The sequence below is a fragment of the Sebastes umbrosus genome, chromosome 7, assembly GCF_015220745.1.
Source record: "Sebastes umbrosus isolate fSebUmb1 chromosome 7, fSebUmb1.pri, whole genome shotgun sequence".
Lineage (NCBI taxonomy): Eukaryota > Metazoa > Chordata > Actinopteri > Perciformes > Sebastidae > Sebastes > Sebastes umbrosus.
Genome location: NC_051275.1, coordinates 20,978,279 through 20,991,103, shown reverse-complemented (window position 1 = coordinate 20,991,103; position 12,825 = coordinate 20,978,279). Strand labels below are relative to the sequence as shown.

Below are 12,825 nucleotides of genomic sequence, written 5' to 3'. Positions count from 1 at the left end.
AGTGATGGCATTTATGGATACTATACCAGCCCATGGTTTAGGTCATTTAATAGATTTTTTTCTGGTTATTCTAATATGAGCTAAATGAGTACCTTTTTTTTTATTTAATAAGCTTATAATGACAATGAGAACCACTGTGTGTCCTGCTGTCTAATGACAGAGTATAGGGGCATGCTTGACGCACTGTCATGGGTAACGTGATGACGTCACTGGTACTATGATCCTCCTCCTCCTCTCTTTTTAATGAAGGGAAACATCATGGCTCTGCTTTTATTTTCATATTGTATGCATCTTTATAATATTTTATTACATGGAGACACATCAAGTTTCAGCTCAGTTCAAGCCAACTTATATTATGCAGAACAAAACTCATACCTATACTGCCAATTGCATAGAGATTGGCCGAAAGACGTAACTGTAAAATGTCAAATTATTAGTGTACAGTATTAATATTAATATGCGTCTTTCACAGACTTATTTCACCATCTCTTTGCTCACTATATGTTGTGTCTTATCACCGTCACTTATCAAACCATACTGCGGTGGTTTTTGGCAGGATGTGCTGCTGCGTAATGAGCACACTGAGCAATGAGGGCAAGCTCCCTTTATGCACACACGCACACACTTATACAAGATGAGACTGTCGTTTTTGGCCAAAGACTTCTATTGTCTGAGACCAAAATTCCTGCACGCTTGTATCAATAAGAGGCTTTTCTCTCTATACTAAACTATACGCACACACTTCCACCAGAAGAGGGCCATGTGCAGCTTCACTGGCTCGTTCCTAATATTGTTACGATGCAGGCATTTTTAAGGAAGGTTTTCACAGGACTTACAAAGTTTTGTTCATCAGCACTGTTATGGCACGGCCACGTGGGAACAGAGAGTTCAATGTACGGCTCACAAAGCATTTTAAGTGTTTAATATCAGCTGTTTTACCAGAAGACAAACTCCCTGCTTCCTGTCAAGTACTTTCACCTCTTCTTGTGAGAAAAGACAGAGTATGCTGCACAGAATAAATCTCCATGGTAACTTACAGTATATGCCACTGCTTTTGTGAAAGTGAGTCAAGGCTAAACTGAGCCAGAATAACTGGAAAACCCCAGCTTAATCCGTTATCTTCGTCTTGTGAAACAGGCCCCAGGTCTCAGCCAGAAAATGTTTTTTTTTTCAAAGATTATAGTGTATTTCCTTCAAACGCGCTGTGGTATCATTACAGTCACAAACGTTTTACTTGGAAATGACTACATAGGTTAGTTTTCACAGATTTGTAAGAGGACAGTAATGTGTTAAGAATTGCAGTTGCAATGTGTCATCATCTGTTTTATCTAATAAGAAACAGTTTTCACTCTGTTCCTCTCAGAGTTGTTATTCACATATCTTGAGGTCAGAGGTCAAGGGACCTCTTTGAAAATGGCCATGCCAGTTTTTCCTCGCTAAAATTTAGCGTAACTTTGCAGCGTTATTTAGCTAACATGGCAGGTTGGTACCAATCGATTCCTTAGGTTTTATAGTTTGATATGGTACCAGTATCTTCACTCTAGCTTTAAAACTGAGCCCACTACAACCTCTGAAAGACAGAATAGCGGATTAAGAGGTTAATAGTTTATATAATAAAAGATCGATACTTGACGTCCGTGTATCGATACAATATTGGCAGGCAAAATATCGCGATACTATGCTGTATGTTTTTTTCCCCCCCAAAACCTACTTTAGAAGCTTTGTGTGTGTGACAGTTTAGGCATTCTCCAGCAGGATTTTAACATGTTTTAACTTGCTACGAAATGCTTTTGAACACATCTATGTGCATCTCTTACCCCACCTTTTCCTCCTTTGATGGCGACATATGATTGTTTAAATTCATTGCATAGACACAGATGAATTATCATTGAAGTGTATGAGGTCTCGTGTGCTGTATAAGTGTGTACTGCATGTGGGTCATTTTGGCAGAAAGTCACATTTTTTTTCCATCATGTCGTGTGCTCAAATGATGTTACATAACTGCACTGGGGCTGACATCTGTAATTATACCACACACACACACACACACACACACACACAATTAGGAAGTGGAGTGTGTAAAGCTGTGAGCTAGATTTAACCCTCATTTTACGCCCTACCCCACCCAACATTTACTATACACTGAATGTGTTCATCGTTTTGGCAAGAGGCAAAGATGACCGGATGAGGAAGAGAAGAGAGAAGAAGATCGAAGTGTGTATGTTGCACCTTGGAGCAGATAACTGATTTACCTGTAGGGATTATCAATGTAAGCTAAGAGACAGATGCTTTAACTCTATTTGAGTGTATGTGCATGTGGAGGTCAAAGACACAGCTTTAATTAGGCCATCAATCCCGTCAGCTGTCAGTCCATCCGTCCAACCACATTGGTTGGGAATGCGTCCAGGGCGGTCTTCTGTCCCCGTGCCACAGCGGCCTGCCTGCCTGCCTCCCCAATGTCAGCCAGAAAAGTCCGTGCCAAAGAAATTCCCACTGCACCGACCGCAGATCCCGATCCAAGCTGGCTCAGCGCTCACGCAGATTGGTGGGGGATTGGATGATTACAGGGGGAATACATACACTCACATACACCCAAGTTTAATTAGAAGTTATTTTTTAATGGGAAAGCAGGATTTGATGGACAGCAGTATCCAAAATATCTTTTTGAGGAGGAAATGTTCCTCAGGAGACCCAGCATGTCTCTTTTTAATATTTATCTGCTGAACTCTCAGTAAACTGAGCAAACTGCAAGTCATGCTGCAGAAGGTTTTTTCGTCAGTTGAGTTCTTTTGAAAGTCAGGAAGTGGGGGAGAGTCCCGGATGTTTCAGCTCTTTTGTGCCTAAAGTTCACAAAGGCCATGCATATAGTGGTGTCATATTTTATCCCTAGCTACGATTTTACTGTGAATTGTGTTTAGCTAGAAAAAAAACTGCCTTGAAATTGAAAACTACGCAGGTATGTGATAAATTACTCCTAGCCTGGGACCAAATTACACTTAAAAAACGATGGATTATATAATAAGGATAATATAACAATATTCATCATGGGAAATAACGGAGTACATTTACTCAAGTACTATAGTCAAATACAGTTTTGAGGTACTTGAACTTCACTTGAGTGTAGGGCTGCAACTAACGATTATATTTTATTATCAATTAATCTGTCAAATATTTGTTGATTCAGTCTTTTAAATGTTAACCTAATTCTTGACTTTAACGTATAAAAGAACGCCAAATGAGTTCACACAATGCTGATTACGCCGCTGGGGAAAGCTCTCTGTATTTTGCAGTATATCGGAGTTGTGGTGTCTGTGGCGACTTTCCCGCGCTGGCACACCGGAAGTGAGGCATTTTACTTCAACCAGCCAGAGCTAAACGGCTCGGGATGGGGGCAAGGACCAGGAACTTTCATTTTGTGTTGATTTTGGCGGTCCCTGTGGACAAAAGTGGTAGTGTTTCCGAGCACTAGAGTCCCTTTAGAAAACATCTAATTTTACTGCAATAGGGTCTGACAGTCTGCTCCACTCTGTCCTGCTTCTGGTTCTCCCGTGCCTCCCTTCCCTCCAGCGGGCCCAGCAATACGGCCTGGGCCTCCAGCAGCATGGTGTCGGTGTTGGCTCCCAGCGGGGACTGGCGGAGCAGCTAGGCGAAGCTCTGTTCCTGGCCGGAGGAGAAGCTGCTGGAGTCTGAGCTGAAGGAGTTTCTGGTCAATCTGTGTGCCATAAATTGTTCTGTCTGATTTTGGGCAGAATCTGACCAGATGACGGGCATTAAGAATAACTATATAGAAATAGCCAATCTTCTCGCTGATGGTCTTGTTTACTTATGTAGCTCATATAGAGGCATCAGTATTACATTGAGACTGTTTCAGAACCAAGTAAAAGTTTCTTGTAGTAACTTTAACTGTAACGCTCATCACTAGTTTGTATTTTGACTTATTTTTAATCGTGTGTTTTTATAGAGTGGTACTGCAACTGTTACCTAAGAAAATGGTGTGACTTCTTCCACCACTGCTCCTACATTATACTGACACGCTGTATCTGTAATGTGGTTTATAGCTTGAGTGGTTGCTCAGGCACATTCCATGAGATTTGCTTCAGTCAGGAGAAAAACAGGCCGCAGTAATCTCGCCCTGCTTGGCCCGAGTTTATGACCTTTCCCCTCCGTCTCCTCCATCTGCCCTCGCACTGCCCACTCTGTACCGTTTAATGACACAGTCTTAAAAATAAGCTTTAAGGAAAGAGGGAAAAGAGACTGCAGACGTTTGCTACCCCCGCAGGCCGGCTGTGGGGGAGGAAAGATGAATCTGCAAGGCGACCGCAATCTGCTAGCTGAACTCGCCAGCGACCAATCGCTTGCTTTTAGTTGCCAGAACAAATCACACACCAGCACGTCCGTGTCAATGTCTTTGTGACGAGGCACAACTGAGTGACTGTGTGTGTGTGTGGTTGTCATATTTTGAAGAGAATCCACCCGTCCCTCATGTGAAGAGTAACCGCTGAGTAATGACGATGTAGCCAACAAACCAGGACATTGAACCTCTCATCTTAGCAACACTTTTATAGAGATATTGTATACAACCCAAAACGCAGCATACTTAGATCCATAAATATAAATGAGTGTGCGTGTCTGTGGTTGGGTTTGCATGTTGGGGGCAAACTGCAGGGTTGCTTATCTGCTTCTTTCACCCTCCTCCATAAAAAGTCATGAGGAACTGCTTTCACATATATACAGTACGCTCAGTACACATATGGAGTTGTTTAACATGTTTAACATTCCCAGGGGTTCGGTTAAGATTCCCAGCGCTCACTCTGGCCTCCGCCCCTTGGACTCACTGACCCAGCTGTCCATTAAAGTAATGTTTTGACATTAAATACACTTATTTGCTTTCTTGATGACAGTTATAGCCAGGAGACAGATAGCCTAGCTTTGCACAAAGAGAGAAAACAGGTAAACAGCTAGCCTGGCTCTGTTAGAAAGCCACTAAATCTACCTAGCAGCACCTCTAAAGCTCCCTAATTAACACGTGATGACTCATATGACATATGAGCTTTTTTGGCTAGTCTGGCAATATCTCACAGTGACAACAGTTAGGGTCAGGGTTAGCTTTTTATGGATCTAACTATAAAGCAAGGAATCTCTGTCTGGCTGTCTGTTTGCATGTATGTGTGTGTGTCCTTTGCATATCTCAAGAACCAATCATCCAATTTACTTCACCCTTGGCGGGTGTATTGATGGGGACTCAAGGATGTGCAGTGCCGAAGTTGGTGCAATTTGGACCGAGAAACGTTCAATATTAACAAACTTTGAATAAAAAAAGCGAGCAGCGCTCTGTGCAGCAATGGGGCTTTAGGGCTCTGCAGACTGAAGCTTCAGTTATGCTTTCCCCAAGGATGGCCGCACGGACATGAGCTCAGCTGATGTGGAATTGTGAGGAGGAAACGTTTGAGTCTTTAATATTCCATGCGGGTTTCTCCTTGCGGCAAACCCAACATTGTCAAAGCTCCTCTAAATTTAGCATTTTCTCCGCAAATCCGCGTTTGCATAGTTAGAAAACTTTAGCCATGCGGACACTCGCGCCCCTCGTGGATGCGGCAAGCATAAATCATGTTTAAGCATGTCGTCTGCAGCCGGCCTTTACAGGCCGTGGCTCATTGACTGCAGTGGACTTTTGCTGCTGGATGCTAGATATACTAACCTTACAACCAAACTCTTCTTCACTTCCCTGGAGTCAACGAGTGATGAGCAGTTCTCTACAACGCTGCAAGCAGCACTTCCGGGGGCCAAGCAATCGGCCCCCTCCGAACGGGCATGCGCCAAATGGCCACGGTACTAGTTTCGCTGAATGTCTAACTATTCCTTTAAGACACGGTTCCTCTAGGTTTGCATCTCCCTGCAAACAGTCAACACTTCTCTTACTCATTACTTCAGTTTTCCCTGAGAGCAGGAGACAATGTGAAAACAAGGTTTACCACAAGCGAATAGGATACCTACAATTTAGCTTCATATCAAACAGCTCTCTTCATTACTCATGAATGCAAGCAAGTTGTTTCTCTACATGAGCTCAGCTTCTTAAATAATAGAGAGTAGATGTTTCCACTGACTAAAACAGTAATTAATTAAATCCTCTATATTTGTTCGACAAATTGAGATAACATGTTGGAAGTGTTGTTTTTACACCGCAACTGTTTTATTATAGTGCACATGTGTGTGCTTTTATATAGAGCTGGTACGTGTTTATGGGTTGTGAATTATAATTTAAGGTGTTGTGAACATACGGAGTTGATTTACATCCACCGTTAATGATGCTGGTGAGGTAAGGGAAAATACCAGACTCTCCAAAACATCTACTCTCGCAGACAATTTTGCAGCTCAGATTGCCCCATGTTCTGCTGTTGCCGTCTTGGAATCTTTTAGGGTTGTTTTGTAGCCAGAATTGCTTTGTGGCCGGCTTCTGGTGGTCTCACATCATAGCAAAGTATCATTGTCTCCTTGTGAAAAAAACTTTTTTTTAGAATTTGTGCAATTTTTGTCTTGTTTTGAGTGAGGCAGACTGAAAGTTATTGAAAAACAAAAAGTTTTAATGCAACTTTAAAAGTATTTGCAATATGAAAAAGCACCGTTGATGGTCATGGAAATCAGGGAAAGCCAGGTTTTCATGTTTCCCACTTATGTAATTTGACTTTATAGGGGGGATAGAAGTAATGGATGTAATGGCTGGAAACTAACTTCAGTGGGGACTAAACCTAAAGCATGTGAGAATTTTTTGACTTGACCACACTATGACCACAAGATGTGGCATCTGTTTCTACTGAACAAAAGAAAAGGAAACATTACATCATATCACCAGTTTCCTTTGTATGCATTTGTATTCATGGTGGCTGTAAATTAGGACATTGTACTGTCACCGTGCTGTATTGTGGGATCTCCGGTTGCTGCAGAGGTATTACGCTGGCTGTAAACAAGCTGAACACCTCACTGCGTCTGTTCTTCCTCTCACCCTCTCTCTCCACTCTCTCCGGTCAATTCAACCTCTTTCTCGTTCCACCTCGGTGATATCTGACAGACAGTGTGCGGCAGAGACACAAGAGAGGCCCGTCAAGTTTCTGCCGGTGTACAGTTCCACTGGAAAGCATGACGACCGAACCATCACGTCAACCCAAGGACAGAGAGGAGGACCGTGAGAGAAACGCATCCGCAGACATATGTGGAGAGGCGACACCAGCCCAGTTATCAGACACGCTCCCCATAATGAGACATTGTCTGAGCACTAACGTCGAAAGTGTTGGCGTAAATCAGCCTTTCATTTGCCGATAATGGGCACCTCCATTAAGTCAAACAGAGGGTATGGTTGTCCCGATCACGTCGTTGTCGTACACGTGCACATTATCTCTCAGTCCACGAAATGTCTGATGGATAATGGAGTGTAATTACCTTAAACCTTTTTTTTGCCGGCTCAGTTCTTTTCTATTGTATTTCACTCCATGGGTCGTTAGATAAAGAGGTGTTCCCCAACGCTGGACACGCTACGTGACCTAGTGGGCTTAATAGGTAGCCATTATCGGCATGGGAACTTGGTGGTTGACTTTTCTTTTGTCAAGCCTTTCTATTTCACAACGGAGAGGGAAATCCACGTCTTTTGAAGAGCTTTCAAAAGGGTTTCATCAGCCATTTTTTGAAGCACCAAAGAAGCATTTAGTGTTCTTTTTTTTATCAAACTACAACAGTATCCATCAACATGAGCATTACTCTATTTTAATCAAGTCTAAAGCAAGGATACATCTCATTATTCTGCACAAAATCCTATCAAATCTATAATGTCTTGGCCGTGAGGTTAGATCTCTTCAGGGATTAAGGAAACAACCCTGTTTTCAGTTTGGTGATGATGCATTTCTGAGATAATCCAATAGATTTTTAAAGGGTTATGAGCCCTAAAACAAAAGAGGATTTCTCAACCTGCAGAGGAGAAAATAATCCTTTGAACTTCTCAGTTCTTGTCTGATGATGCATCACCACACCTACAGAGCAAATGACAAAGATGTTTCAACTCAGTAGTTGGTTAGAAAATAGGTGATGATTCTGTGCACCGTCATCATTGTTCATACCAGTGGAATATTTCCAGGACACAGCAAGCCAATAGTGTCTACTTCTGGTCTACAGTCAGGCTTGACCTGGTCAAAATAAAGCTTTAGGAGATGATTATTGTCACTTACAAGTTGCAGCCAGCAGCTGTTTAGCTTAGCTTAGCATAAAGACTGGAAGCAGGGGGAAACAGCTAGCCTGGCTCTGTCTGAAGGTAATAAAATCTGCCTACCAGCACCTCTAAAGCAAGTTTATTAACACTGAGGTATTGATTTTGTTACCTTTGGACAGAACGAATCTTGCCGCTTCCCAAAATGTAGAACTATTCCTTTAAAAGATGATGGAGATTTCTGAACTTCTGTTGGTCTCAGCTGGAAGAGGAGGATGGATGTTTGACAAGGCCGCGCGTGGACACAGGGGTGGTCATGTGCCATGTAGGTCCAGTGGAAGCACCACATGTGGTGGTCACTTCTGTAGTTGGTTTGTGGGGAGAACCTCAGACAAACTGGATTCAAATGCAAAAGCATCACACGCAGACGATGCTGGCTTGGATCGGCTGGCTGTGAACGGTTGACTTGTGAGGACGGCGGTCAGGGAGCTCAGCCAGCACGTTTTGAACATCCTTTTAGAACATGTTTTCACACGCATTTTACATTTCAAGCACGTTTTCACTGCATGTTGTCGCTGTTGCATAAGATTACTGCTTTTTACCTGTGAATCACAATCTCTGCTGCGTTGAGCTCAGTGTAAACTTGCAGGGATTGACAAGGTCAGATTATATAAGCTGAATATCCACTCTGTTTATAACACTGTATTCACATAATACATCTTGGTTGACTTAGTGCACTTATTGTTCAGAAGAGTCTTTAAAAAGAGACTAAAGCTAAGTGAAATTGTGACTGAAAACCCCAATAAAATTAGGTGTGAGACTGCAACATGAAAGAGCAATTGCTTAAAACCCAATGAAATTAAAAGGATTGTAACTACAATCAGAACTAATTCATGCAACATAACACTGTTATTTTACAGCATGGTATACTATAAGGGTTAATAATAACAAGAACATGGCAATAAACCAGTTGCTGAAAAGAATAAAGTAAAGTAAAGCTGTATTAAGCTGGGCTGTCATATTATTTTAGATCAAGTAAGCAAAACCAAAGTTCATATTTTGCATGTTTGGTCATATTGTTTTGTTTGCTACTGTACTAGTATACATACGCTACTCACTCTGCAGGGAGACAGTGCTTCAAAATAATTATTTTTACAAAGTTGACCCACACGTTCACACGACCCCCGTCCACTTGTTGACTGTAACCCACCAGTTGGGAATATCATTTTAAGGTTTTCCTCATATGAAAATGCACAGGTGGCATTTTAATTCACATGGCAATAAACTCCTTGATAGTAACAGCAATGTGTTTGCTTTAAGTCTGAGGCTTTTGTTGTATCTAAAGGCCCAGACACACCAAGGACTAAGGATCAAAGAACTAGCGGCGATGAAGGCCGACTGTTGCGTCGCCTCACATCCCCTTTGTCTTGGCAACAAGTTGCATTTGAACACATTGCAAAGACTACAGCCGATGGCCAGTTAGCACGTACAAACCGGAACCGGAAGACAGAGGACTGCGGATATACAAGCCATTGTTATGATATGTACGTGAAACAAAGCAGGGTTGACCGACCATTTTCACACCACTCTCGCTCACCACTTAGCTTCATTCCAGATGGCCATGTCACTGTAAAAATATCCCTGTATTGGAATGATCAGATGAGATGAAGATGAAAAATGAGAAGAGCCTTCTGTGTGTGCCCTCTTGACTCCTTGACCTTACTCGTTGGCTTGATTTCCTCACTACCCGTTTCTGTTCGCTGATTCGTTTAAGCTGAACAGTCAATAACAGTGATTTCTCTCACCAATGCGCTCTGCCGCCCATTCAACACGCTGAATCGGCCGAAAAGCCTCCAAAACGGGCGGACTAGAGCCGACGGTGCGGGACACACCACAAAAACTAGGCCGACAGACGCTCACCGACGGCCCCAAATCTACTGTCAAATATTGTATGATGACAAAATACCATAAGAAAGACTAAGAAAGAACACTGCGTACCTGGAATAGCCTTACTTGCGGTGCAATCAAAAAAGGTGCTGACTCAGCAAAGGTGTAGCTTTAAATATGGCCGATGACTGACATGTATTTTTGTGCCTGTAGACTAAGATTCATCATGGCGTTGAAAATAAAATCATTGCAGAGTCATTGCAGATGTCGTAGAAGAATCACGTGTACTCGACAAACATGGCTCATTGTTTGGAATCCAATAACGTGGCAGGTTGACCCCGCTTTAGCCTTGATCCCTCCTGCCGCTCGGTCACCTCACACTGAAAGGCGAGGAGTTCCACTCATTCTTGTGTTTCCTCTTTTGTGGTTCCTTCCTTCCTTCACAGCTTCATCCAGTAGGATTTCTCAGCTCAGCTGTTGCATGACATCAAGGAGCCAGAAAAAGCTCTCCAACACATTAGCTCCGGTCCTCGCCCCAAAAACCACCACAGCATAGAAATAATGTCCGTGTTTTTGTCATGCCTCCGCCATTACTTCTTTATTATTGCTATTTTTAGGTCCCCGTGAACAAAACAGAATACGTGACTGGTCATCTGATGTTGTCGCGACTTGTTATTTGAATGTGTCAAACAACAGCACCAAGGCTTTGGGCTAATTACTGTTTTACAGTTTTGGAAAAGTCGTCACGCTTTTCTCCCTTTCCTTTGAGGTGTTTTTGAATTTATTCTCCTGTTTTGTTGTTTTCACATAAAATGACGAAGGAATCGGGGGTGTTGGTGTCTTTCGGCTCATTTGTTGGGATATTCTGAGAGGTGTTAATATCCTGCTATATCCGACTCTTCCTACGCAACTGTCTTCTCTACCTCTGTTTCTCTTCCTTTCTTTGTCTATCTTTCTTTCTGTCTCGCTCTACTCCTTCTATACCCACACTTCCATCTGCCTCCAAACCAAAGCACATGGCCAACAAAGGCGTGAAGCAAGCCGGGTTATGAAAAAATGAAACGTGGATAGAGCACGTTGAAGAAAAATATGAGAGTTCAAAGTTACAGCAAGCAGTTTCCTTGACAGGGATTAAGTAAAGTCTCAGACTAAATCATTCTTTTCATTGTGTAGTGCATCTTAGTGCTGAAAGATGTTTTATCACCTTCGCAATACTGCTAAGCCCTCTCTCGTACGCCCTGCTGCTGAAACATTGATCCACGCCTTCATTTCCTCCCGTCTTGATTACTGCAATTCACTCCTCTACGGCATCAGTGCTAGCTCCATCAATAGACTCCAACTGGTCCAGAACGCATCCGCTAGACCTCTAACACACATCAAATCCTGGCACCACATCACCCCAGTCCTTAAAAGATCTCCACTGCCTCCCCATCTCCCACCGGATCAACTTTAAAATCCTGGTTCTCACCTACAAAGCCTTTCACCAACTAGCCCCCCCATACCTCGCTGATCTCCTCCCCCCCTGCCAACCATCTAGGTTCATCAGATCCACCTCAGCCTGCCTTCTATCAACCCCCAAGTCCAACCTTTGCAGCTCCGGGGACAGAGCCTTTTCCAGCCTTTGGAACTCGCTTTCCTAAGACATTAGAGACTCTGAGTCTTTTCCAATCTTCCAATCCTGCCCTAAAGACCCTCCTCTTCTCCACTGTTTTCTCTTTTCATTTCATCTCGAGAAAGGGCAATGTTGAAGTGAAAGTAAGAGATGCTGTTACATAGTTATAAGCAATGGTGATTGGAGGAGATTGTAAGCGGATGAATAAGGAGTCAACAATTTGACGTTTTGGAAATACACGTGCTCACTTTCTTGTTGAGAGTTGACTGAAAAGATCGATGCCACTCTCATGTCTGTCCGTTAAATATGAAGTTATAGCCCATTAGCTTAGCTTAACAGAAAGACTGCAAACAGAGGGAAACAGCAAGCCTGGCTCTGTCCAAAGGTAATAAAATTTCCTTACCAGCACCTCTAAAGCGAGTTTACTAACGCTGAAGTTTTTGGTGATTTAATGGGGGATTATGCGGGGCTATTTTTTGAGCTTTAGAGGTGCTGGCAGGTGGATTTCGTTACCTTTGGACAGAATGAATCTAGTTGGTATCAATCCTCTCATCTCAAGAAAAAGTGTAGTTCCCAAAATGTTGAACTATTCCTTTAAAAGATGATGGAGAATTCTGCACTGCTGTTGGTCCCAGCAGAACTGACTGAAGGAAGAGAAGGATTGGTGTTTGACAAGGCCACGCGTGGACACAGGGGTGGTCATGTGCCATGAAGGTCCAGTGGAAGCTCTACGCGTGGCGATCACTTCTGTAGTTGGTTTGTGGGTAAAAACCTCAAACTGGATTCAAATGCAAAAGCATCACACGCAGACGACGCTGGCTGTGAACGGCTGACTTCTGAGGACGGTGGTCAGGGAGCTCAACCGGCACGTTTTGAACATCCTTCTTGAACGTGCTTTCATGTGTATTTTGTACTTCAGCACGTTTTCTCTCTGCATGTGTCGCTGTTGCATACAATATATTACTGCTTTTTACCTGTGGATAGCGAGCAGGGGAAATGGTTGGCAAACTCTGCTGGTCCACATTCCCAGAATGATTTCTACTTAACCAAACATCTTTGCATTGATCGGAATCCAGTCAGGAAAGACATTGTAATGTTACATAATGAGATAATGACTTTCGGATTACATGCATTC

General features: G+C 42.9%; 1 protein-coding gene across 1 annotated transcript in view; it reads left to right on the top strand.

Moving 5' to 3' along the window:
* Nucleotides 1-12,825, top strand: part of relt (RELT TNF receptor) — a 30,451-nt gene that overhangs the window by 562 nt on the left and 17,064 nt on the right. The gene's annotated exons all lie outside the window — the stretch shown is intronic.